The sequence below is a fragment of the Mustela erminea genome, chromosome 10 (assembly GCF_009829155.1).
Source record: "Mustela erminea isolate mMusErm1 chromosome 10, mMusErm1.Pri, whole genome shotgun sequence".
Lineage (NCBI taxonomy): Eukaryota > Metazoa > Chordata > Mammalia > Carnivora > Mustelidae > Mustela > Mustela erminea.
In genome coordinates this window covers 40,540,027-40,566,994 of record NC_045623.1, presented here as the reverse complement: position 1 = coordinate 40,566,994, position 26,968 = coordinate 40,540,027, and the positions used below count along the sequence as shown (strand labels likewise).

Below are 26,968 nucleotides of genomic sequence, written 5' to 3'. Positions count from 1 at the left end.
ATTGAAACAAGATTAAGCTTAAAAGGTAGTGTCACCATACATTGCAAATTTCAAAGTTTATGGGTAATTGAAACTTTTCTGAGAGGAAAAATAAAAAATTCTTTTACTTTATTATTATTATTTTTTTTAAGATTTTATTTATTCAACAGAGAGAGACACAGTGCGAGAGGGAACACAAGCAGGGGCAGAGGGAGAGGGAGAAGCAGGCTTCCCGCCAAGCAGGGAGCCTGATACGGGGCTACATCCCACGACCCTGGGATCATGACCTGAGTTGAAGGCAGACGCCTAATGACTGAGCCACCCAGGCACCCTGGAAAAATAAAAAATTCTTACTCATTAGTTCTGTAAGGCGCAAGTCTAGAAAGCATTTTTTTTCCAATGGATGCTAACTAATCATATCTCCTGGTCAGTTATTTGTCACGGGTTTATTTCCACAAAATCACATACTTCTCTTCACAAGAAACTTTTAATTTAATATGAAAAAAAGTGTCATTAGAAAATCTAGTCATTCAAATTATAGAGGTTTTTCACAAGTTGAACAAAAGCTATTGCTGTGACTTCAGAAAAAAAAGTCCTGTCCAGCTGAGGAAAAATCAGATGAACATTTCCTATTACATGTAAAAGTAACAAGGAGACATGAATTCAGAGAGGAAAGATCAAAATGGGAAATGTGAGGAGTATAGCGGTCTTAATTCCTCTGATGGATTATCTTTGGAAAGCTAAAAATTTATACTGCTTTAAAATTAAAATTTTAATTAAGACATTGGAACCTATTGATGTTAGACAATTATTCAACTAAATATTTTTACTAAAATCTTAGAATGCCCCACCATGAAAATAAAATATATCGAAGGGAGCATGTCACCAAAATCTAATATTTCCCTTGTTGGCATAATGGGTCAGCAGTGAGTTCATGAAAGACAGGGTGAGCTTCTGGGAAAAGAGTTAGATTTAACCATTTGCAACTAAAGGAAGGGTATGTCTGGGTTCACCATAAAAGCAAAAGCATGAGATCTTGTGAAACTACAGACAAATTAATTGTAGGTTGTGTGGGACAGTATCAGTCCCAAAAAATAGTTCAAAAGTATGAACAGACAATAATTTGGATTAGCAAAGTGGTAAACTTTCTTTACAGTTTCTTTTACTAAAAACCTGTATCCCCTCACTTTGTAGGAATAGTGCCCGAACATGCAAAGCAAACTGGCAGCGCAGAAAACAATGACAGATGAGGCAGGCCTCACAAAGGGACAGACTGTGGAGCTATCCAGGGCCAGACCAGGGCCAACAGGTGTGTTGCTTTTTCTCCTAAAGCCTTGTTTTCCTCATCAGAAAAAGTAGATAATGATCTCACAGGGTCATTATAGAAATTAGACATAACACACAGTAGCTTACATATTCCAAATCATGGATAGCTCACATTTTAATAAATCAGAAATGGGGGATGTGTCTTACAATGGGTGATGATTCAATAAAATGTGTATGTAAAATTCCTAGCACCTGGAGGGATTTACTAGCTATAGATTACTTTGATCAGCTTTGTGTCACCCCTCTGCCTCCTCGGTTTCAGTAATCTCATGCATTTCCAATATGCCACCTACACAATGAACTTTTGCAAATTTGTCAACATCAGATTCAACTCCTAATCTGAATTTGACCATAAAGTTTAAGCCTCCCCAGCCAGCTGACCATGGGGAATATGATTAAGTTGCCTGCATCTCGGTAACTAATATGTAAAGTAATGCAAACACCCGCTCATAGGGTCATTGTAATGATTGTATAAAATGAATTATGGGGTAAAATACTGACCAGAGTGCTTGAAAAATGAGTGGGAAAGTAGGGTGAAAGGGGTGTGCTCTTTGGAACCCAACAGGCCTGCAAAACCAAGCTGTCTGTTCATTCACTAGCTTTGCAAATTTGGTTATTTACTTTCTCTTTCTGAACCTCTAGGTTTAATTTTCTCATTTGTAGAATGTGAATGCTAATAAAACCAGCAGAAATTTATTTATTAAATGAATTAATTAATATATGGATGATATATAGTAGATTTATTGACTTACTTTAAATGTGTATATACTTATGTAAAATACATATACATATTTTATATATATATATATCTAATGTCAGATAGCATGTTAAAAATGATATATATGCCATATATAATGTGTGCATGTATGTATATATGTTTTTGAGCACCTATCACACAACAGGCACTCTTCTAGGCCCTGGAGATTTAGACATAATATGTGTCAAGTTCTCGGTTTATAACCATCCTGTGCCTCTGTCTGCCTTCATTTCTTCATCAGTGAAGAGACAGTATTACCTACATCAAAGGATTATTCTAATGAGCTAATATGTGCAAGTGCTTAGAAGAGGGGCCAACAGAGAATAAGATTTAGCAATTATCATTATTATTAATTATCATGCTAAATGATGTAGTGGTTAGGGCAGAGGCTCTGGAAACAAACTGGTTGAGCTAAAATTTCAGGCCCTCCATCTACCAGCTGTGTGACCTTGGATTATTACTTAACCTCTCTGGGCTTCTGCTTTACCAACATAAGATGGAGATAATAATACCCACCTTACGGTGATTTTGAGGATTAAATATTATATTTGTATAGCACTTAGTGTCTGGCACATTAATAAGATCTATATAAGTATTTGTCAAATCAGGTTAATAAATAAAATTGTACTTCCATTTATATGAAGTTCTAGGAAACTTATTCACCGTGATAGAAATTAGATCACTGATTTCCTACGATGAATGATGGGAATGGATTTATTGCAAAGAGGAAGAAAGGAAATTTTTGAAATGAAAGCAGTGTTCTATATCATGATCAGGATGATAGTTACAAAGGTATTTGTCAAAATTCATCCAATTATATACTTAGAAATGGCTGCATTTTCTTACATATATATTCCATTTCAATAAATTTGACAAAAATTGATCCAAAAATGCTTGCTCCAATAGCACGTAGGCTAAAATTAAACAGATCAGGGAAAGAAGAACGTGGTCTTATGTAAGATCAATAAGGTGGCCATGCTTTGTATGAGGTCATCCGGTGGGTGGTTAAAAGCAGTGACTTGGAAATCTGATGGACCAGAATATAGACTAAGATACTCATGACACTTATTAGGTATGTGATAAAAGAATAAACATTGCTCCCATGTAACTGATGAAACAAATGAAAAATGGGCCCTTGGGTTTATCACATCAGTCATCTGAACACTATTCTCCATTGTGAGTTATGGGAATGGAGTCCTTCCTGAGGCCTTCCACTTCTAAAATTCTTTAGTTCTGTGGCTCAGAAATACCAAGGTAATTAGTCAAAGATAGAACTAGAAATACTTTCTTTTCTTTCCTTCCTTCCTTTCTAAAACTTTTCAGCATCAGGGTCAGTACTAATTAAGGGCAATTTAAATGAAAAGAAGAATGAGCAATTTTTCTTTGAATCATCACTTGGTGAACCTATAGAGTTAAAAGCTTTATTTGTAAATTGGTGGGGTTTTTTTAGTTATTTCTTAAAACTGCTATTGTCTGTGAATATGATGTCTGATTCACGGAGGTTTAATTTGCTTTGGGGGTCTTAAAAAAATAAACTGCACAGCAGTACCATTAGATTCTTCAAATTCCATTTGATGTAGCACTCATTATCAAAAGGTTAATGCCAGAAATAAAGCTAGCCTCACATGCCATTACTATATGTTTGAGTGATGACAGGTGAGCTAGTGCTTCTACTAAAGACAACTTATTCTGTTTGAAAAATGTCGGGAGAAGCACACTGCTCCAATAATTGGAAGCTATTTAACAACAGCTTTTTTTGGCTATCACACATTTAATTTATATTTACACACAGAAAAGTAAGATTTTTCAAAATCTGTGCATAATATATAAAGCAAAGTTGATTTTTTTTTAAACAGATAGAGTTGCTTTCCTCTACTTTTTGCACAAAAGCTTTTTTTTTTCACCCTTATTTGCAGATGAGCTTTTTAGAATTGTGCAATACAGGTTTTTGCACAGATATTTAAGACAATTATGAAAAATAAGTCCCGTGGTATGTCATAACTCTGTCTTACTACTGTGCAATATAAATGAGAAATTTTAGAAGAATATAGCTTTGCACATAAGACCATAAATATATACTAAGCACTCTTTTTTTTCCCGTAATAGTTCCAATTACTTCATTAATATTTGTTTAGACGCAGCAAGCAGAGACTATACTTTGTAACATCTGTTTGTTGAACGGGTTTTCACTGAATCACAATTGGCCACTAATAGCTGCAACAAAGAAAATTATGAGAAGATTGTTTCTAAAGCACAAATGCTTTTTGGCTGTTGTTTTCCAACGGCGAATATGCTTTTAGGAAAAAAAAGAAAGGAATAAACATTAAAGAGAGAAGCACTGTAGTCTCCCCGGCTGTGTGTGTTACATATTCTGTGAATGGGGGCATCATTTTGTTACTGGATAGCTAAGCAACTGCTTACGTGATCGATAAAGAACATTATCTTAAATCATAGCATGAATTCCCAATATCATACATAAAATCAATAAAACACACAAAGAACAGGACTGAAATTTTCCACTAAAATATTGCCTGCTGCTTTGGAAAATAATATTTAGTAGGTTGGATTTTTTGTTGTTGTTTTACTAATTATGAGCTCAGTGGCAGTTTATTCTGCAGTAAATCTGCTGGTGTGAGATTAAACCTGTTATTGAACAGAGTTTTGAATCTACTGCAAGGCACTCATCACTGCTGGAGAGTGAACATTGCTGTTATCTCATTTAAAAGTTGGCCAGCAAAGCAGCCCATTTGTTTAAAATGCAATTAAGCTGGTGTCTTGAAGAGAAATTAGCAAGGAGTACTTCATTTTGGAGGCATAAGAGGTCTGTTCGTAGACACATTAATCCTGTGATTTGGGACATCATTGCAATTTGGGACTCTTCCGAAAGGCTGTTGGGAACACACAAGCACAAAAAGGGAAAGCTGGGTGGGGAGAAGGGTCAGCTTTGCTCTTGATCAAAAGGAATCACGTACAAGTGTTCACATCCTAAACCCCCAGCACAGCCTTGAATTTTATGTGCGCCAATTGAAGAAATTTAAAAAGCAAGTCTAATGAATATTGCTGCTGAACTGAATAAAAAAGGCCAGCCATTTTTCACATAAATGTATGTATGATACGACCTGTTTTGAGAAGAAATATATAGTAATTTCACTGCTGGATAATTGTTTTAAAAATGCCTAGTATCGAGTCTGTTTTAATTTCACGTTGCAATGATTACTACAAAACAATGGATGAGTATTTGTCATGAAATTTCCCAGAGAATCAGTTACATGAAGCAGAAAACTTTTTATTTTATTTTATTTTTTTAAACCAGTACACTTTCAGGTTGTTTTGTGAATGTTGCTTCTAATTCTAGGAAAAAAAAAAAATGTCTTTGATGCTATTACGAAATATAGTATTTTCCAAAAACGAAGATTTTAGTTTGCAAAAAGCAAAAGAACTTTACCATGTTTTACTTATTTCTTCAGGTAGTAGCAATAATAAACTATAGCAAGAGATTAAAAAATAAAGCAGAGATTTGAGGTAATTACTTAAATGAGTCAGGCAAAAACAATCTAAATTACGGTAATCGTTCACAATAATAACAGATTTTTGTGCTGTCTGTAATATCAGGTGTTTATTATCCTCATTTCTGTATGACTTTTCCTAAAGTGACTGGCGTGTAGGGTATTGTGTGCTCTAAAAATTAAACGGGTGCCTATTGTCCCAGCCACCCATCTTTATTTTGGTCCATATTCCCAAAGGTAGTGGAATAAGCAGCTCATTTTAATGTTTCAATCAATCCTGTGCGCTGAAGTAGCGTATGCAGTGAAATTTCAGCTCTGTGGAGCTCTCTCGGTTGACTCAGAGAGAAAGAGAGAGTTGCAGATTAACTCTGTAAGAGCCAGCGTTGTTTTTAAAATCAGTGTTGCCACAAATCATTCTAAAACATACCCTGTACTTCCTCCATCATCTCCAACAGAATAGACTAACTCAATTTCACCACTTCTTTGGAATCATGAGGGTCATTAGAAACGTCAGTTGCTGGGATGTACTGAGACCCAGCACGAACAACGGCTTGTGTTTTCAAGGGCGCTGGGTTGAAGTGCCCTAGGCAAATTTAATAAAATCCTATTCAAGATGCCGACACCATAACTGCTTCAACAATATTTTATTCAAATTATCAGCTAACCTGTCTAAGCTCCTTGAAGGCAGGAGTGGGCTGCATCTGTCTTTGTCAAAGTAACTCGAAGCACGGTGCCTGGCTCATTTTGAACATAATAAATAACTGATTATTTTTCATGCTTTAAAAAATGCGAGCTGCTCAACACAAAACAAAAACAAACAAAATAAGTGGACTGCTTTTTATTTTTGCTTCCAGTTCTAATTAATGACACCCATCATTTCTGATCTTCTCCAAAATTTTTTGCTATTTTATTTCCTCCTTTGTTGTGATTATTTTTTTGTTGGTTTCTTTTGACCTTGCCCAGAATGCCAACCGTTAGGGGCTGTTAGCAGCCTCGGGAGGACTTCTTATTTTCTCTCTCTTCACTAGCAATAGGAAATTTCTTTTCAGCTTGTACCTTGTTACAATAGAACCTGGAGTTTTGCTTCTCCAGGAGGGTTTTTCTTTCTTAATTTAAGCTACATTTAAGTCTAAATCACGCCAAACTATCTGCAATATTTGAAATAACATATTTTTTCTTTCTTAATTTTTATTTCTTTGATTGTGCGTGTTTGGACTTTTCCTTTATTTTTTTTTTTTTTCTTAACAACTACTAAGTTAACAACCAGTAGGATTTCATGGTTTGTAAATATTGTTTTCTAATTTTTTCTGTATTTTCTTTTTTTTTTTTTTTTTTTTTTTTTTTTAATAGGACCTTAATGTGTTTCCTAATTGTTCATGATGCTTATGTATTAAGAATTTAAGAGTAAGTATATACTCTCTGTGCGTCATAGCTCTTGAAAATATTTTGTTCAGTTTGCTTTTTCCTGTTCAATTCAGTTTGGGTTTAGAAGTTCAAAAGTTTCAAGTGATGGTATAGATAGAGCTAAATATCTTTCCCTTTGCTATTTCCTTGCACATTAAAGAAATCAGAAAAATATTCATGAATATTATCTTCCAGTTCTTCATGGTTGGAATTTTTATATTAACTCTTTGTTCCACTTGGAACATATTTTCATAAATGACTAGAGAATCTGAATGGATTTTTATACAAATAACCAACCAATTGTCCCAACTCTGTTTATTGAATAATCTTTTCTTCTCCCCACAGATGTGTTTTGCTTTCTTTATCATTCATGGTCTGTTACTGGGCTACTTGCCAGTCACCTAGGAACCATATTTTTTTAAAAAGAAGACGGGATAGTGACTATAAGATACAGAAAAAATAAGGATGTGCATGCCTAAGCCTTGGAATATCTAGAGTTTGCTCTGAGACACTGACGTGCCTCAAATATTCCATATAGCTTTCTGCCTGGTTTTATCAATATCTCGGCTGCATACTTCATGCAACAAAGCTCCACTACTCCGTGCAATAATACTTCATTAAGAGAGAAAGTTAGGGAACAATCAGGAAATGGAAAGTATGTTTAAAAAAAAATCTATAAGTTACAAGGCAGGCTTTCAGCCCATACTTACACTTAGGGAAGGTTCGTTATCAAAATATAATTGCCTTGCATTCCACAAAGCGGGAAAACAGATCTACAATACATTTATCTGACAAAGACTTGTATTTAAAAATCAATGTGATAAAAATAGACAACTTAATAGAAAAATGGGAAAAGATTTGAGTGTACACTTCAATAAAGAAGATATACAAGTGGCTAATGAGTATATGACAAGGCGCTCGATCTCACTAGTCATTAGAGAGATGCATATTAAGACATCAACGAGATACACTATCTCCATCAGAACAGCTAAAAATAAAATGAATACCAAGTATATTTTTGGTGAGGATATTAAGAAACTGCAACTCTTGTATCCAGCTGGGGAATGTAAATTAGTATAACCACTTAGATAACTGTATGGTAATATCTACTAAAGCTGAACAAAAGCGTATCCTATGACCCAGAAATTATACTACTAGGTATACACCCACAATAAATGCATTTTCATGATCACCAAAAGACACGTACTAGAATATTCATAGCTCTTCATAATAGCCTCACACTGGAAACAGCCCAAACGTCCATCAGCGGTGGAATGATAAAAATATAGTCAGAGAAGGAGATGCTGTATCACAATGTTTCTGAAAATTAGTGTCTATCAGAATCGCCTGGAGGGTTTGTTGAAATACAGAAGGCTGTGCCCCCCCAGTTTTTGATTCCACAGGTCAAAGCTCAAGAACTCGCTCAGAAATTTGCATTTCTAACAAGTTCCTAATATGCTGATACTAAGGATCTGGGGACACATTTTGAGAATCACTGTGACCAGTAATGAGAACGAACAAGGTACAGCTACCACGATAATATGTATGAATCTCATGAATCAGGCACAAAGAGTCAGGGAGAAACAGGCAAAACAAGTGGTGTTACAAGTCAGGACAGTGGCTACATTTGGAGGGGGTCTTGTAATAAGGAGGTCAGATGAGTCCTTTAGGGGTGTGGATGCTCAAATTTTTCTTGTTCTAGATGTTTAATAAACAGATCAATAAATCTCCATACACCTACAGCACATATATGTCTATAGGTCAATACAAACTCTAATGGAAATCTAAAAATCCAAACACAACACACCTGTCTTCCAGATTAAATCAAACGTCATGATGCTGATGAATTCTAGCCCCGAGTCTGTGTGCATGTAATTAACTGTCGGATATTTACATCTCGACCCAGGATTTCCGACTGCTAATGAAGAGGGGACCAAGCCTGGCACCAGCGCCTGCCTGCTTCTGTTCCAGGTCTGCTCAGCTGAGAACCCTTCCAAGGGTCCCTGATAGGAGAGCCCCCTGAGCCACTGACCCTTCCTTTAGCAGCTTTTAGAAGGAAAGGAGGACTAGAAAGAAGGAAAGAAGGAAACAAGAAGATGAAGGATAAAGAAAGAACTATTCCAGGAGCCAAAAGAAAGAAAAATGCTTCCAGGCGGAGGCAAGAAGACAGAAAGACCCTTGCCCAGGAAGGCGCAAACACAGAGCTCTATCTCGGGAGGAGAGCAGGGACATTTTATCGCTCCCGTGCCCTTTTCTTCACGGGTATGCCTTCATCTCATTCCAAACTCTGAAGATGCTAAAAAGGCTCCTAGGAGTTTATGGCTCTTTCTACTTGGCCGCTGCTATTGTTTTCCTCCAAGGGTCATTCCTCTTCAAAGCTGGGTTAACAAGACAGAAGTAGATCTTTTACAAGGTTAAAGTTGCCTTGGGGAGGGGGGGTTGGGGGGAGAAAACCTTCCCCTAAAGATCCTAAATTCCCTCCATCCACTTTCCCTCCCAGTGCTCAGTATTTTTCACCTGCTTGAAGGTTAACTGCCTCCAGCTCCTGAGCCCCCACGTCATTTCCCCCAGCCTCAGCTGCCGCTGAGCCCCTTGCCTTTGTTGTTTTCCAAGGCAAGGTGGCAGGTACAAGAGGCTAAATTCCCTTAGCAAAGGTGGCAGAGGTGGCAGATCTAAGAGGCTAAATTCCTTGTATGTTGGTATGTTAATGTTTTATCCCAAAACACTGGGATAAAATTAAAATTATAAGGAAAAAAAATGGAAGGGGAGGTGAGGTATGTATAATGGGCCCCTCCCTTTTCCATTCACGCTTTTGGCATTCATGTGTAAACTAGTGGTGCTGCTCATCTGCATCTTAGGTAGGAACGTTGGCTCTTGCACAGCCCAAATGTGCTTTTCTTTCAACTACTGAAAGGGAGGGAGTAGAGGGAATGTATAGAGAAAATACTCATTGTAATTGTGTATTTTATATCCCAGTGCTTGGAAATCCAGAAACCAGCCCTACCAATAACAGGTGTAAACTATGAGAAAGAATGAATGCTTTTGAGTGCAGAATTATAAATTATTCAGCAAGTAGACCTGTAGTATTGTCCTGGATACTATGAGGGCATAGTGGGTATATGTGGGTAGACACAGTCCAAAAAATAAATGAAAGGTAAGATGTCTTCCCTCAATAAATTTACCAACTAACAGCAAACAATTAAGGAAATTAAAAAAGAAACAAGAGTCCCAAGGTTAAGAGAAATAAAAGAGAAATAAATACGGGAGAAATAAAAGTGTATCTGTATTGAAAAAGACTCTCCACTCAAACAGCTTGAGATCCCAAAGCTACTGACTGGTTCAAATCAACTTCGTTTAAAAATGACATTCTCCTGTCTATGAAGACCTATTCTATTAACTGTCATTGTATTTTTCAGAGCCATATCTTCCATACTCTTTCTCTAATTCCTCAAAAATGTTGAAAACATTTTCAGAACTAGGATATATTCCTGTTACTTACTTATTATTAGAATTTTACCACCTCCTCCTTCCCCCCTCCCCCCAACAACGTGAACAATTATATTGATTATAAAGAGACATGCAGAAAAATAAAATGAAAATTGCTAAGCAAGAAAAATGGGGCAAAGGGAAATGAAGAGAAAGAAGGTGACATAGAGACAGGGAGAAAGTCAGTGACTGAAATAATGCCATCAAGGGTTATAGACTGAGCAAAAAGGGGGCTGAAAATTTGGCCTGTGCTTCCTGGGAGTCTATTTGAAAAGGGAAACAATATGCCCTTCACACGTCAGCTGTGAGTTCTTTCCAAAACAGGAGTTTAATCATGTCAAACTATCTCAACATGCTTAAAATCTCCAATGACTTCCCATCTCCACTTGCCCTTCTTCCCCGACCTCACAAAGGGGTCAAGTTCCTTATTCTATGCCCTAACGATATGATGGAACTATTCTTCAGAGCACACATTGTGGCTTCATTTCAACATTTTTTAATAGGCTAATATATCTTATGCATCCCTTGCTTATTAAACTCTAGGTTCTGTGAGGTTGGGAACCGTGTCTACTTGTGTTCATCAGTGTGTGTCTCTGGCCTGTTACAGTGTTTGGCGTGTAGTAAAAATTCAGTTAGGCTTTGTTTAAAAAAAAAAAAAAAGAGTGAGGGAGAGGCAAGCATTATTTCATATGGAAACCAATAAAAATGTCCTTTTATAGATTCTCATAAAAGAAAGTGTGTGATATGGGAAACACTGCCCTCAACAACCTCATTAAAATTAAATGTAGGGTGAGAATATTTACTCATAAACATTCGTCCACCAAACTGCATGATACCAAGTCATAGATTCATACAGCGGTTCAATAACAATGCAAATGATCCAAGGATGAAATTAGAACAGATTAAAGAAAGACTTCATATTCTTCAGCTCATTCATCACAGGTATTCTTTACAGCCAACCATAAATATAGAGCATCAAAGAGAACAAATACTTGGGAGTGTAGATATTTTTAAACTGACAGCAGAGCCATACCTGTAAGAGTCAGTAGAGCTGAGGTAAGCTTGACATTTGCTTATGAAAACTCAGGAGCCCCACCAAGACACAGTCTGCAGAGGAGTTGGAGCTGGTTATATAAACAGCTGTAGTTATATATATAGCTATTGCTAATGGTAGATATTTGGCATGTAATCATTGAATGATTGAACAACTCCTTGCTCCCTCTCCAAGGATCTTTTATCAACCTCTGCTTAGGGAAGCCTATAGTCCCCTGTGCTGAGTGAACTTAAAAGACTGGAGGTTTCTGTGAAAAGATCTTTGCACATTCTTTCCTAAAAATATATCAGTTAAAATGCTTCAAGATTTATCTCCTGAAAATTAAAAGGCATAAGCTTTCATACGTCTTCTGTGGTGAACCAGATCTGAAACTTCTGGCAGTCAACAAAACTAAGTAGAAAAATAAACGTAGGGGATTAGCTGCTAATCAGAAGAGCTGATGTTGGAATGGATATCATGAGTTGCCAAGAAAGCTTTATCTCAACTGGAAATGAAAACTTAAGAGGGTCTTGCATGGCCCAAGATGTGGAGCAAACAAAATCTTCAGGAAATGTATGGGAGGTAAAATAGTCTCTATTCTTTTAATGAGCTGGAAGGAGAGCAGGAAGCATAGGGACATCACAGGGCAGAATCATTTTACTCAGATATTAATGAGAGGTGGTGAATCATGGAGATAATAATTTCTTTGTTTGTCTGTTTTTCTGATTTATATTGTTCCTCTTTCCAAGAATGTTAGCAGACGGAGGACGAAGGAGGGTGAAGGTGAGAGGTGGGGCCAGAACTACCCTGTAAATTTGATTACTCTCTAAAAAAGAGTACGTACACAGAAGTATGTCCGCAGTAAGAATTTTCTGATTATGACAATGGGAAGTGTGTAAGCTTTGACATGACTTTTCTGCCAGCCTAGTGTTTAAGAAAGGCAGTAAGCCCATGTCCTGAGCCCTTGATCCTGCTGAATCTTCACCCAGCAGAGGCTGCACTGCACCAAATTTTAGGCAAGCCACCATGAACAATTTAGATGTCAATGGGGAGGGGGTGTCTGTTCATATGTCATCCACATCTTTCTCACAGCTTGTGAGCTGATTTAGTAGAAAATGGAAATGAATGAATACCTAATAGTGCAATTGCTGGGCTGTAGGGTAGCTCTATTTTTAACTTTTTGAGGAACCTTCATGCTGTTTTCCAGAGTGGTTGCACCAGCTTGCATTCCCAACAGTGTAGGAGGGTTCCCCTTTCTCTGCATCCTCGCCAGCATCTGTCATTTCCTGACTTGTTGATTTTAGCCATTCTGACTGGTGTGAGGTGATATCTCACTGTGGTTTTGATTTACATTTCCCTGATGCCTAGTGATGTGAAGCACTTTTTCATGTGTCTGTTGGCCACCTGGATGTCTTCTTTGCAGAAATGTCTGTTCATGTCCTCTGCTCATTTCTTGATTGGATTATTTGTTTTCTGATATTGTCTCTTACTACCCCCCTCCTAATTACCTAGGTTGTACTAGCTACCTTCCTGTTCTTTGAGCATTGCAATTATGGTCTCACCTCTGGGCCCTTGCATTTGCTTTTCTCTTTGCCTATTTTTCCTATAGATGTCTCCTTGATTTGTTCTCATGTATTTACTTTGGGTCACCACCCTATAAGTAAGGTCACCTCTTAGCACACTATATAAATGGTCAATGGACTTCAACCCTTGTTTTCCTCATCTTTTTCATTATTCTTCACAATATTAACAACCTCTGATATACTGGAAATGTACTTATTGTTTGCCTCCCTCACAAAGGTATTCTTCCTTGTCGTATGGGTACTACATGAAGCAATTCATTCCAGGTTCATAGCGAGCCTTCAGTTGGTATATGCTAAAGAACAAATACAATTCACAGTGGAAGCTACTGTCGTGCAGGCACAGATCGCTGTCTAAACCTCTGTTCCCACCTCACAGCTCTGAATTTCACCTATTCTGGCTTTTGTCAAGTTCTTGGAATATACTGTTCTGTCCATACTTTTCTCTATGCTTGGATGCTCTTCCTCAGTTCCTTTCCCTGACCGGTCCCTACTCAGTTAACCCTTACGACTGAGTCTAAATGTGACTTTGTCAGAGATGCTTTTCCAGATCAGTCCCATGTCACTCAATAAAACATCTCATTTGTGTTCTTCATAGAATTGAATACTCTTGCAATTTCCATCAATGGATTATCTTGAGAATTTTTGTCTCAAGGCTTACCTTTTCTAGAGGTGCAAATTACCTACATAAACACAAGTTCTGTAAAGGTTTGTAAAGGTTTGCCTTACTCATCAGCATATCATCAAAGACTAGAAAATGGCGGGCATGTAGTGGGCATTTCAAAAAAAGATTATTAAATAGATAAGTGAAGGGAGTGTATTTTGGCAGAAAAGAACTTAACATAAAGCAGTTCCCGTTTATATCCTAATCACTTATACTTGGATAAAGTGGATTTGGCTTTCCCTTCCATTCTTTAGCTGTGGGAATGACCCTGTGTCCTCATGTCACACATTGCTGGGGACCCGATTCCTAAATGAAGATGCACACATTTCACAGGAAAAGGCAACAGAATCAGATTCATATTTTAGGGACGTGCAGGGATTATTTCAATGTCTACATATTTTTTGCCATCGCTATTGAAAGTAGGAATTATTGAAGTTCAAATGGAAGAAAGCCTTCATGTGGGTGGACTATCCAAAAACAGTCTCCAGGTCTCTGTGGCTGACCCTGAAACCCCTCACCAGGGGACTTTGTTTTTGTGAATTCACCATGGTCCTTGACCTCACAGTTGTGACAACAAAATTTTATAAGTAAACACAAAAACAGACCCTTAGAGACAAACATATCACAACTAGATTAACTTGAAACTAACAGGTGAATGAGAAAGTCAAGTAATTAACTCCCAAACAGGGAATATTACTTTCTGGTGACTAAGGTGCTTCTTTTTCATATTCAAGGTCATGATTTTTTCCATTTATGTGTGTCAGGTAAGATGAATTGTCAAATCGAAGGACAGCTCAGTAATTGCAGAATCAGAGCAAAGTGTGGTCAAAGGTGTTGAGGATGGTTTGTCCAGATCTTACAAGGTTGGTGACCAGCAGCTCATGACTCTCCTGTCTCTGTGCTTATATCCTGAATAGTGCGGACCACCTGCTACATGGCTGCTCCCATTAAATGATGTATGCTGACTGCAGATGTGACAATTTCACTAATTAAGTGATATTCGAGTATGTTCCCATGGAACTAGAAAACATTTTGCTAAGTGTTGTTTTCGAGTCATTTAATTCTCACAGGACAACCTTATTTCCCTTTTCTCTAAGTACTTGGGGAGGCCTCATTGCTCAATCCTGAAGGCTTGGGACTACATGGAAATAAATTACTCTTACCCCCTCCTAAGGCAATGAAAATGCATATAACTCACTAGATACTACGGGGGTATTACTAAAAGTTTCTGTTCTATACTAACATTTTTCCGACTCTAATGGGAAAAATTGCTCATAAGCCTCTGTATTCGTTCTGAATAATAGCTAGAAGAGAATCCAGGGTATCGTCAGGAAGGCTGAGATACAGATTAGAGCTAGGAGCGTGTGTGGAACACATTCAGCTTTTTCCATTAACCAAAAAAAAAAAAAAAAAAAAAAAAAGAAGATTCATTCAATTGTTTCCTTGAAATGGGAAAAGAAGAGGCCAGTGAAGCATGATAGAGTGTGTGTGTGTGTGTGTGTCTGTGTGTGTGTGAGCGCGCACGTGTGCACATACATGTGTATGCCCTGTGTGATCGCTTCCCTTTCTGACATGTGGGTCACAAGGCACTGTCTCCTTCCCCATGGTCATGCTGCCATTCTGGATGAAAATCAACCCCTGGTTCAACAGGATAGACCTTCCTAGCTGAGCCTGGCTAGTCATAAATGTTAAGGCCTCTTTCAGTGGGTGGAGAAGAGGGACTCCCTGCTCTGACTGTAGATTTGGGCAAGGAAACAGCCTTCCTCTACCTCCTGGTTTAGCTCTAGGCTATTCCTCTTTGAGAGGAAAGCTATCACAAATGGGCCGAGAAACACCACACAGAGCCTCTGTGTCTGCTCTTGCAAAGGGACAGTGGCAGACCAGGGCATTTTAAAGCCTTTATGTGGTGCCTCCCGAGTCAGACTGAATAGGTCTCAGCTGAAATTGCCAATGGATAAAAGCTCTCTTTAGAAATGGCCCTTTGATGAAAAGTTTTGGAATTCTTAGGATTATAACCCTTCAGCCAAATCCCATTATGTTCTATTTCTTCCTTTGAACTACAGGGAACTACAGAGGTAAAGCCCTTCCAGAGAGAAGGGAGGGGAAGTTTGCTGTGAAGGGGAGAGAAATGACTTAGTGTTTCTATCTTCTATCTTTGGAAAAAAAAAAAAAAAAAGTTTTATTTATTTATTTATTTATTTTTTAACAGAAGTGTCTATGAAATGAAAGCAACCCTCAGGGGTAAAGTTCAGACACTGCTGTGATTGGGAACTTGGCTAGGATGGTAGCCTCTCCACGAAGCAGGTGTGGAAGACCCTATTGTCAGTCGCCGTAAAAGCTTGGGCCAAGCTCTGAGGTATAAGATCAGGCAGTCAGCAATTACACAGTGCTGGAGATGTCTCTCATTGCTCCTCTCGAAGTAACCTTTGTTAATTTTTCCCGTTGTGACTACGGGCCCTTTCCTGTCCATTTTTCTCCTTATTTACCATTTTATTAAGCATTTCCTTGCCTTCTATCTTCAGAGAGCTTAATAGTCATTAATCGGGTAATTGTCACATTACTGCAAGGAAATTCAATACCAATGTCAACAGATGCCAAAAGAAGGAAATGGGGGCATGGAGAGGTTAAGTGAATTGCCCAAATTCACTTACGCCAGTAACCAGAGCAGAGGGTGAACACTCTTAGCATATGATTCCTTGTCTGTAGTGAACCCTGGGAATGGGTGGCCACTTTAATTTAAATTTTTACTTTGAATGATTTTTTTTTTTTTTGGTCACATTTGTTATCCAATTTTCCTCCATTTTCCAGATGAGTAAGAATCTTCCAGAGGCTTGTATAATTATCTCTGGAGCAGGTGCATTTCCCGTCACCACATTCAGAACAAGGCACATTTTAGAAATTACTGCTGAGGAGTACTAGTACTGCAGAAAAAACGGCAGACATACAGCTTCAGAAGTCCTCTTTTATACCTCTCTGCATGGCCAAGAGATGGATAGGTATGTCAAACTCACTACCAGAAGAAAAGTGCACACAGAACACCCCTGTGCACACACATTTGAAAATCGCACACACACATACACACACACAATTTCATCCTAAGCCACTGATGTCTAGACTTCAGTTACACCGAGTTAGTAGATTATGGATTGATTCTGATATTAAGTTGAAACAAAAAACTAGCTATTTAAGTTCCCAAACCCAGCAGTTTGTAATATTCTCAATAATATACTGCAAAGAAAATTCATCTTCCAGATTTTTTTCTTACCCCTCTTTTCTTCCTTTGGGAATCATGACACGAGTTCATGGAGTAAGATGTGGCCAATAAATAACAGTTCCATAACACTTATAAATATTACCAGCCAATAAAATCTTTTAAAGAAAAAAAAAAAAGTTAAGCTCTCCTATGATGCTTTGCCTATGTTTAATTTAGGCAGAAAAAAAGGACAAAGAATTATAATAATTGCAAGATCTTCAGTAAAGCAAAAATGGTACCATCTTAAGATCTTTTTAATGTTCCAGCTCTCCTGACTTACTGGTTCTCAGAGTAACTCCTGGAAGGGATTAAATAAAACAGGCTTACAATGAAATTTGGAATTACAACCTATTCAAGTAGGAGAAAAAATTAAAATGGAAAATACGTTTATTGTATTTTATCTAAAATAAGCATGAGCCAAGAACATGGGCCTGGGATAAAGTGGTGCATAAGAACTCAATTAATCTAAGCTAGCCTCTGGATATGGCCCTCATTTGAGAACTAAAGGTAAGTAGTGGATTAGAGAAGAGTGGACAGAGAAGAGGCAGCAGCATTGTCTGAAGATCCGAAGAGAGAAAGAGTAACACAAATGGAGGACACTCAGTGCAGCTGGTCTCCTGAGTGTTCAGTAGAAGGGTAGAGAGAGAGAGAGAGATACAAGAGCAAGACAGGGAAAAGGGAGGCAAGGGTCAGACCCAGAACCACAAAGCACTCTAGTGACAGCGAATTAGTTGACTGGGATGTTACTGTGTTTTGTTTTAACTCAGCAAATTGGTCACAAACATTTACTTTTGACGGACTAAAAAATTCAAATATTTTCATACACATATAGAAATATATATGAATTGATTAGTATGTAATTTCATTTGTTCAACAAATATTTGTTGGCTGTGCGCAGTGTGCTGGACACCTATTTAGACCCAAGAGATGAAGTGGTAAATAAGACACAAAAGATCTTTGTCTCGGGAACTGGGTTTGTGTGTGTGAGTGTGTTGGTGTGTGCGTTTGTTTGATGTTTATCCGGACCATGGGCTCTAAAATGTTACACCGCATTCTATTTACTGAGAAACGAGGTTATATTATTTACCCCTCTTAATTGTACTGTTATCCAAAGGAAAAAATGAACCTAAACCAGGGGAACACCATAGGAATCATTATGCTCTATTGCCAAGTGATTTGGGGGAAAATGAACAAGATAGACAAAGGAGATGAAGCAAGCTGAGTGATGAATGAGATGATATTAAAATTTCTGGCAAAGAACATAGGTCATGCTAAACACAGAAAGGAGAGATTCATTTTAGTACATAAAAATGTGGCATCTCCATTCATGGGAACTACTCCCTGCATTTGCTCTATTACAAAGCTATTAACTTCTATTAAAATAAAAATTAAATTCTCAAGCTGAAAGAAGCTTATGGAATTAATTATGATGATATGTGAAGGGAAAGAGGGGATGTTTCCATGGGGCTGCAAATGTATGAAAGAAAATGAATAGAATGGAAGAAACCTCTGCATTTGGGGTTTGTAAAAAGACTTTCCAGGAGGAATTATTCAGATATTTTAAAGATGGGGTAAGTTTGGTTTTTACATATAAAATAAGTTTCCTCAGGTAATTTCATGTAAATTGTAAAAATAACCTTCCCACAATTCTTTGGGTGTTTCCAACAGGACACCCTCCCTACGGGGATTTGTGAGCTGGGTGTGGAAATTTTTCTGATGGAATGATCCCAGAGGATCATGCTTCACAATGAAATGAAAATGAACTCTCTAAGTGGCTTTCAATCAAACAAGAAAAAAATGAAGCAAAAATGTGTGACACAAAGTATTATAGATAGCACTTGGAGATTTCCAAAACGAACTCTAAACTCAAATCATCAAGGGCAACATATGAATGCTGATTATAAGAATTTGTTTCCTTTATCCATAGCCCCACATTCACTGGCTGAACCTTCACTTTGCTCCTTGTTTATTTGTTTGCCAGAAAGACAGATCCACTAATCATAAACAATGGGGGAAATGGCAGTCTGAAAACAATAAAGTAAAAAAAAAAAAAAATCATGAGAAATTGAAATCAAAAGATGAATGTTTATAATATAGATCAGGGCAGGGGGTAATCCAGGCAGACTCGATCAGACACAGGGCAATGAGAGTGACTTTATTAAAGTCTTCAAAAAGTCTTTGGGGCCTTAGACACAAACAAGTCACCAGAGGCCTAAATGTGTTATATGTCATGACTCTGAAATTGAGTCTCACACCAAAACGCTGTGCCTTATTAACACAGATATTGGTCCAATTGTCATGCAATTTTGATGAAGAGTATAGAAAACTCTATGTGATGCACAATATATGAAAATGGTATGATAGCGATCTTCAAATCATACCACGTACACAATAATCTTTACTCCCAGTAACACTAATTTTGCAAGTACTTTTAAAAGATGAATTTAATTTTCATGACTTAATAAGAAACATAAAACCTTAATAACACATAAGAATGTTCAAGCTTCTCATAGGATAGACTTCAAGTATGAGCAAAAATTACTTAAGGTTTTAGGACGGTCTCCAAACCTTAGAACAAACACCCCATGAGATCTTTAATGTCATTACAAAGCAAAAAAGTCTAAGTTTATAAGTTCTCATCTGAAACACCCTAACGCAGTGAAGTACGTGCTGGTTGATTTATCCCTTCTGGAAGAATGAAAGGTTGCGTTGGACCCGGTGAGATTTTAACCTGTGATCCTAGAGAATCTTCCAGAGCTTCAAACCTCAAGTTTGATGTGTAACCTACTGGTTTAAAGGGACCTATATATTAGTACTGGAGAGTCTGACATAGTGGGTGGGTACATCAGACATAAGAAAGAGCAATTTAGTCAGCAAGACACCTATATTCCCAGTTCTAATCATAAAAAGAGATGATCTTTCCAAGAGTTACCACAAGAATTTCGATACAAACTGAGTGAGAGCAAATCATTTTGCAGGAATTTTCCTTTATGGAACTTCAGCCTCAATTTAGAAAAGAATCTCAATTATTTCTGAGACTGTGATGCCTTCTTTTATTAAGAAAATGTCTGAGATGTACACTATGCTCAAATTCGTGTGATGTTATTGTTGAATATACACCCTTCTTGAGTTCAAAGTACAAAGAACTTATTTATCTTGATTTAATTAATATTCCTCAGAATCCTACTTCATTATTATATGGATTCAGGCAGGTAAACGACATGCCCTGAAATACAAACCAGCATACTAAATGACACTTGATGAACGGCGACAGCATTGGTTCTTAAGGGGAATATTGACAAATCACCTTGCCACCTGTCACCCCTCCACATACCTGTTTCACCAAGAGGCCAGAATCCCAGGCAGTAGAATAGACTTTCCCATTTGCTTCCTTTCCTGGCTGCTGGTTCTAAGCCAAGCTTCTCTGAATGTCTTTTTACATTTTATGCTTTTATGTTATTTTCCTCTATGAAAGAGGGCAAGAGAGAGGAGCATGGAGTGGAAAGGAGTTTCAGAAGGTAAAAAAATAAGATCAGTCTTTTTGGACTATGATAGAAATCTCAGTATAACCAAGTTTTTCTAATCAGAAACAGTATCAATTTTTGTGGCTATTTACTCATTAAATTTGATTCTTTTTTCAGCAACTATTACCAATTTTTGCCCTAATGATTAAGTTTGCTTTGGAGTGAATCCAATTTGGATTTGCCAAAGCAAACAGACAGCTTAAAAAAAGAAAAAAAAAAAAAAAAAAGGGCAGACAGCTTAAAAAAAATCTATGTAACATATAAAATTCAAATATTTTCTCTTTCCAAGATCACCTTGTCTTTATTTTTCTTTCCTTATCTCTGTTCTTTTACCATCTTACTCCCCTTCCCAAGAAAAATGAGTCTACTTTTAAAATTATGGTTTTTGTATTGCAATATTAATGCCAGGAATAAAAAAAGAAAAATTTACTAACATTTATGTATAGTGTCCTCTTATTTCCCCAACTCTCCCTATAAAATGAAATTGAGTGAGTCTCAGAAAAGAACATTTGACACATCTATACAATTCATTGGAAAAACATTTTGATAAAAGTTGCCACTTTGCATGTTGGCTGATTTCACTGCCTAGTGACAAGACATACCACTTAAAATGCATATTGGGAAAATAAAATTCTCCTATGCCTGCAATTGCATATTATTTACTATACCGAGGACTGACAGATTAAATACAGGATGCTCAGCAACATCTGAATTTTAGAGAATTTTAGATAAAGAAGAAACATTTCTAGTATATGTGTATATTAAATATTTCATGGGACACTAAAAATTAGCATTTGTAATTTGAAATTCAAATTTAACTGAGTGTCCTTTTATTTGCTAAATACAGTAAACCTCACTGCATGCAAAGATGAAATAAAAAGGTGTGAATGACTTGTAATGTGGGCAATATTTTTGATAGGGCAAGTTTTTGTGGAATTGTCATCTTTAATTTCAATAAACTGTTTTTTGAGGCTTGATTAAACAAACTGTTGTTAACTATTAATACTTATCTTGATGACTACCCAGGTATGGGTGTTTCTTCTCTAAATCTTAGGGATTGTCATTTTGAACCTGTATCCATGTAAAACTTAAGATTTTTTAAGACTCAAATTTACATTTTAAATACTACTATCATAGCTATTTTCATAGAAAATGTGTTAGGACTGCAAAGAGTGTGGATTTCTCAAAACTTCTCCTTGGCTCTTCCAAGCCAAAGAGACCAAAATGGGCATTTTGTTGGAAAAGAAGGGCTGCGTCTTCAGTCACAAACCTTAGAAATGGGCTGAAACTGGGAGTGAGTAGCATACCCCTGTACCCTGTGGTTTGCAACTTTACACTTCCCAGTGTTGGCTTCAGTTTTCCCCTTGCAGATTCTTCTTGGCTCTTAGCATTCCACATGGTGAAACAGGGGGACCCCCAAATTTTAACTTTACATGTACATATGTACCCACAAACAAAACCTTCATCTCATTTCCAATTCCCTAAGGAAAAAGAAATATCACTGTCTCAACATACAACAGATGAACACCTCTGTGTTAGTAAACTGAGATCAGGGATGGTGTTACCCAGCATACGGCCAACTGATAGTGGCTTACACTTGGCTGGAGAGTAATACATGTAAAAGAAAAAAAAAATCTAGCTGTTAGTGTGTGGGCTAGTAGCATACCCCAATACATCCATTACAAGTTCTAAATAAATTCTTTTTTTTTTTTTGTCTTTTAAATTATTTATTTATTTATTTGGGAAAAAAGGGGGAGGAGCAGAGGGAGAGGGACAAGCTGATTCTGCAGTGAGCGTAGTGCCCAACAGGGGGCCTCATCCCAGGAACCTGAGCTGAAACCAAGAATCTGCCCCCCAGGTGCACCAAGGAAGGGAAGTTCTCAAGTAAAAGGAGATTCAAAATAAATTTTACAGCATAGGATCAGGTCAGGTGTGAGTCAGTTGATGGAGTTATTGAGAATCTGGGAATAAGGGTACAGCAAGTACAGGTGAAGATAAAACCAAGGAAAACTTGCTGTTACACAAGAAATGCCAAAATAAAATTTCACTTTAAATGATTTGTTTTTATACTTTAGAGAAGAAAAACCCAAACATGTAGAAAATACTTAATATGGGAAATATGCTATGCTAATTGCTCCGAAGTTGTTTTAAAAATGGGAGTAGGGAGGGTAGTATGTGGATTTTCTATTTTTAGATTTGGGTGTTTATTCATGGTGGTATTGGTTGGAAAGGTTGAGTTTGTTCAATATAACACTAATCTAATGAGAGTTTTAACACTTTTTAGAAGAAAACGTAGCTATTAATTCGTTATTTTGTTTAGAAGTAAAATGCAATAGTTTTATTTCATTAAACTTTGGTGGAAGATTTTTGGCACTGTTAGATCCAGCACTTGCATGAAGTTACTATTTAAAATCTTAAAGAATCTGTTCTCGCCGATGCCTTCTAATTCTTATAGGAGTTTTCGTTAATAATAGCCAAAGGCGACTATAGCAGTTAAAGGGCAGATAAACTGAATTGACATTTTCAAGATAATACTAACTACTCTTGAAATAAATTTTGGGTTTGAGGAGACAAACTGAATATATTTCTTTTTTTTTTAATTTAAAATTTTTAATTTACTTATTTTTTAAACTGAATATATTTCATGTTAATCATGTACCAGGCACTGTTCTAGGACTCAATGCTTAGCACACTTAAATTCACGGATACCACATTTTATTGCTCCTCTCTTCATTGTACTTCTCAGATATTGCAATTTTTCTTGTAACAAATTGAGGGTTTGTGGCCACTCTCTTTGCAAGGAGCGAGTCTGTTGGCATCATTTCTCCAACAGCGTTTGCTCAGTTTGTGTCCTGTGTGTCACATTTTAGTAATTCTCACAATACTTCAAGCTTTTTCCTTATTATTATATTTGAAATGCCACAATCTCAGGATAAAACTTCAAGAGATGAGGAATTGCTTCTTGTGAATAAGCAGAGAAAGTGGTTTCTTGAGATGGAATCTACGCCTGGTGAAGATGCTGTGAAGATGGTTGAAATGACAACAAAAGATTTAGAATATCACATAAATTTAGTCAATAAAGCAGCGGCAGGCTTTGAGAGGACAGACCCTCTATGTTTCGAAAGAAGCTCTATGGTGGGTAAAACGCTATCAAACAGCATCACATGCTACAGAGGATTGTTCCTGAAAGAAAGAGTCAATCCATGTGACAGACTTCATTGCTGTCTTCTTTTAAGAATGCCAGAATCAGGGACTAAGGAGGGTACTTGTTGCGATGAGAACCGGGTGTTGTACACAACTGTTGAATCACTAAATCGTACACCTGAAACCAATAGAACACTGTATGTTAACTAGCTGGAGTTAAAATAAAGGCTTAATTAAAAAAAAAAAGTTGTCACAAGCGCCCTAAACCTTCAAAAGCCACCCCCCCCAGCGGTCAGCAGCCACCAACATCAAGACCTTTCCCCAGCAGAGATTATGACTTGCTGCAACCTCACCTGATAGTTGGAATTTTTTAGCAATAAAGTATTAAAGTACATTCATTGTTTTTTTTTTTTTTTGACATACTGTTATTGCACACTTATGAGATCACAGTACAACATAAACCTAACTTTTACATGCACTTGGGAAACCAGAACAATTCACTAGCCTTGCTCTTCTGCAATGTTCATGTTATCTGGTGGTCTTGGAACCAAATTTGAAATATCTCAGAGGTATGCCTTTGTTACTTTAACTATTAACTCATTTAAACCTCAAAACAACACTTTGAGGTAGATGGTATTATTCTAATCATGCAGGTAAAGAAACTGAGGCACAGAGAAGTTAGAAGATTTTCCATGGACATGACTGTTGGAACCAGGGTTCAATTCCATGCAGTGTAGCTGTGGTCTGTGCTCCCTACCACTATTGTGTGCTCTCATTCAACTCACACATTAGCACATTGATTAAATCATAAACACAGTATTTTGAAAAAGCAGTAGCCAAGTATTAATATGGTTGTTCATGCTTCAAAACAGGCATTAGGTTTATTTGTTTTAAATATTTGATATGTTCATATTTATGACTTATTCCCCTTTTTATGTTCTTTTACCTTTAAATAAATATTTATTATATTAAACAAAATGTAGCATGGAAAAATTTCTGTAAACACAGAATAATTCTGAATGAATATGTTCAAAATTCATTGTTAAGAACTCATACAAGGGAAAGGTATAAATAATTTCCAAAGTCCTCACAATCATTTACTTAAAATAAAGATTAGAGAAATATTATATTATAACAGGTTAATAGCACTCTTATAAAAGCTGTTTTCTCAATTTGATTTCTCCTTAATTAAGGGCTGGTGATATTTATGCTAATAAAAGTATCTGGTATATGACTAGGATATTCTTTTTAACATGAAAAATTATACAGCCTGACAATGTTCCAAGAAATAATCGCTTTAATAATGATAGAAAAAAAGCCTGGTTATTAAAAATAGCATAAAATAAAACTGTTCTTAATTTTGGCAGCAGCCTCAAAATCATCAATTATATTTCAAATTCATTCTAAGTTATAAAACTATCTTGGACTAAGTTTGTCTGTGTCATTACATAATTTCTATAAACTTTAAACCCCCTTTCCACTCCCCCCCAAGCTTTAATAAAACAGGCAAATATACATCTCAATGGCAGATTAAGGCTTTTTGGTAGCTAAGCCTAATTAAAATGGCAACATTCCAATGGTTTCTTTACCAGGGAGCAAGGACATCTGTAAGGGATAAAAAGATACCAAGCATTTTGATGCATTTGTTTCCAGTGTTTAAATGTGGCAACAGAAAACACGGATTGATATTGGCTAAGCTACAAGCAACATTTGAGTTAGATGTTTAAAAAGAGCACAGGAAATCAAAGCAGTTAAAGGAATTTTTATTTTAGGTTGTTGTTTTGCCTGCTATTTCTGCCTATTTGCATAGAATTCCCCGAAATGTGTCCCACCGTATTATAGCCCCTCGTGGAAATTTCTTATACAGAGAGAAATTCTACAGGAAAGAAACTGGTTCAACTTTAATTAACCCAGCATTTCTCAAACTCACTGACCATGAAATACTTTTCTTTTTTTTTTTTTCTCCTTCCCAGCATCAACTCCATTCCCCTTTGAGCATCTTTTGGGAAGAGTTGCTCTAGCTTACCATGCCATGGCATTTTAGAATGTCATTATTAGTCTCAAATGTTTTAAGTGCTTTTTGTGCCCTGAAATTACTTCACAGCGGCCATGTATATTCGATGTATGAAGGTGCCAATCCAAGCTCCAAGAGAGAGATGCGTTGAGAGAGGAAATAAAGCTTCCCATGCCAGTGAGAGGAAGTGTCATGGCACTTAGAAAAGCTGCTCGTTTGTGTGATACTGACTTGTGTAAATTCCCTGCTCCCACATCTCCAATCATCGACTAAAAATATTTTGAGGCTCCAGATCACACTAGGCAGGCTCATTTCATAGCTCTTCAACTGAGCACTCTTGCTAGAGTGCAGGAATCTGCCAATGAATATTTGCTGAATCAAATTCAAGAACTTAGATTTCCTCAGCCTATTTATCATTCTGTAGCTCCTAAACCCTTGGAATTATACTAACTAAAAATTGCCCCCCCTGCTTTTTTTTTTTTTTTTTTAACTTTGTGTTTATGGTAAGTTTAGCAACAGGTGAACTAACCGTGAACTCTAGTATCTAGATGAGTTCGGTGATAGACATAAGCCAAGTATGTTTTAGTTCATAATTTGATTCATATACATAGTGAAATAGAGGATGCTGACAGTACTTTTTCTGATGTTTTTCGATTTTACTTTATAAAGAATGAGACATGCATGTTTCAAATGCCTATTATCAACTGGGTGTGTAGATTTTCTTCTAATTTCATCATTCTAAAAACCTAAGGATTTTAAAACCCTGTGAGAGATAGGGAGATGTTGCTTGGGGTCCTTTTCTTTGGGGGCAAATATTTCAAATGAACAAACTTCACTTAGAAATATTGTGAGCAGACATTTGTTTTTTCTCAGGTTACATTTTTCACCTGCCGTGTGGTGTAACATGAACATATAGAAAGTTAGACATGCAGGATTGAGCAAAGGCTTTCTTTCACAAATAGTGGAGCTTGTGCCTCAAGCTAATTAAATTCTGTTCTGACACACAGATGATGAACGTGTCCTTTAATATAGCCATATTCCTTTTCTTGTAGACACCATTCCCTGAAAATAAAAGTGAAACTAGCATTCATTCAATGCTGAAGGGAAAAAAAAAAAAGGACTTAATGAGTAAGATAATCTAAAAATTTGTCACCTGATTTACTAGCACCTGATGTTTTGGACATAACTTAATAGTTAAAATAGCCTGACATTTTCTACGGAACTCCCAACTTTGAAACAGTTTAGCAGGACAAAACTCGAAACTTCAGCTAAGTACTCAACCAAGTGAAAAATATCCA

The 26,968-nt window shown here is 36.8% G+C and overlaps 1 long non-coding RNA gene across 1 annotated transcript in view; it reads right to left on the bottom strand.

Moving 5' to 3' along the window:
* Positions 1-23,242: 23,242 nt before the first annotated feature.
* LOC116567786 overlaps positions 23,243-26,968 on the bottom strand; it is a 39,130-nt gene continuing 35,404 nt past the window's right edge. The window contains exon 3 of the long non-coding RNA XR_004276330.1: positions 23,243-23,834. This is a non-coding gene — a long non-coding RNA (uncharacterized LOC116567786). The remainder of the gene's footprint in view (positions 23,835-26,968) is intronic.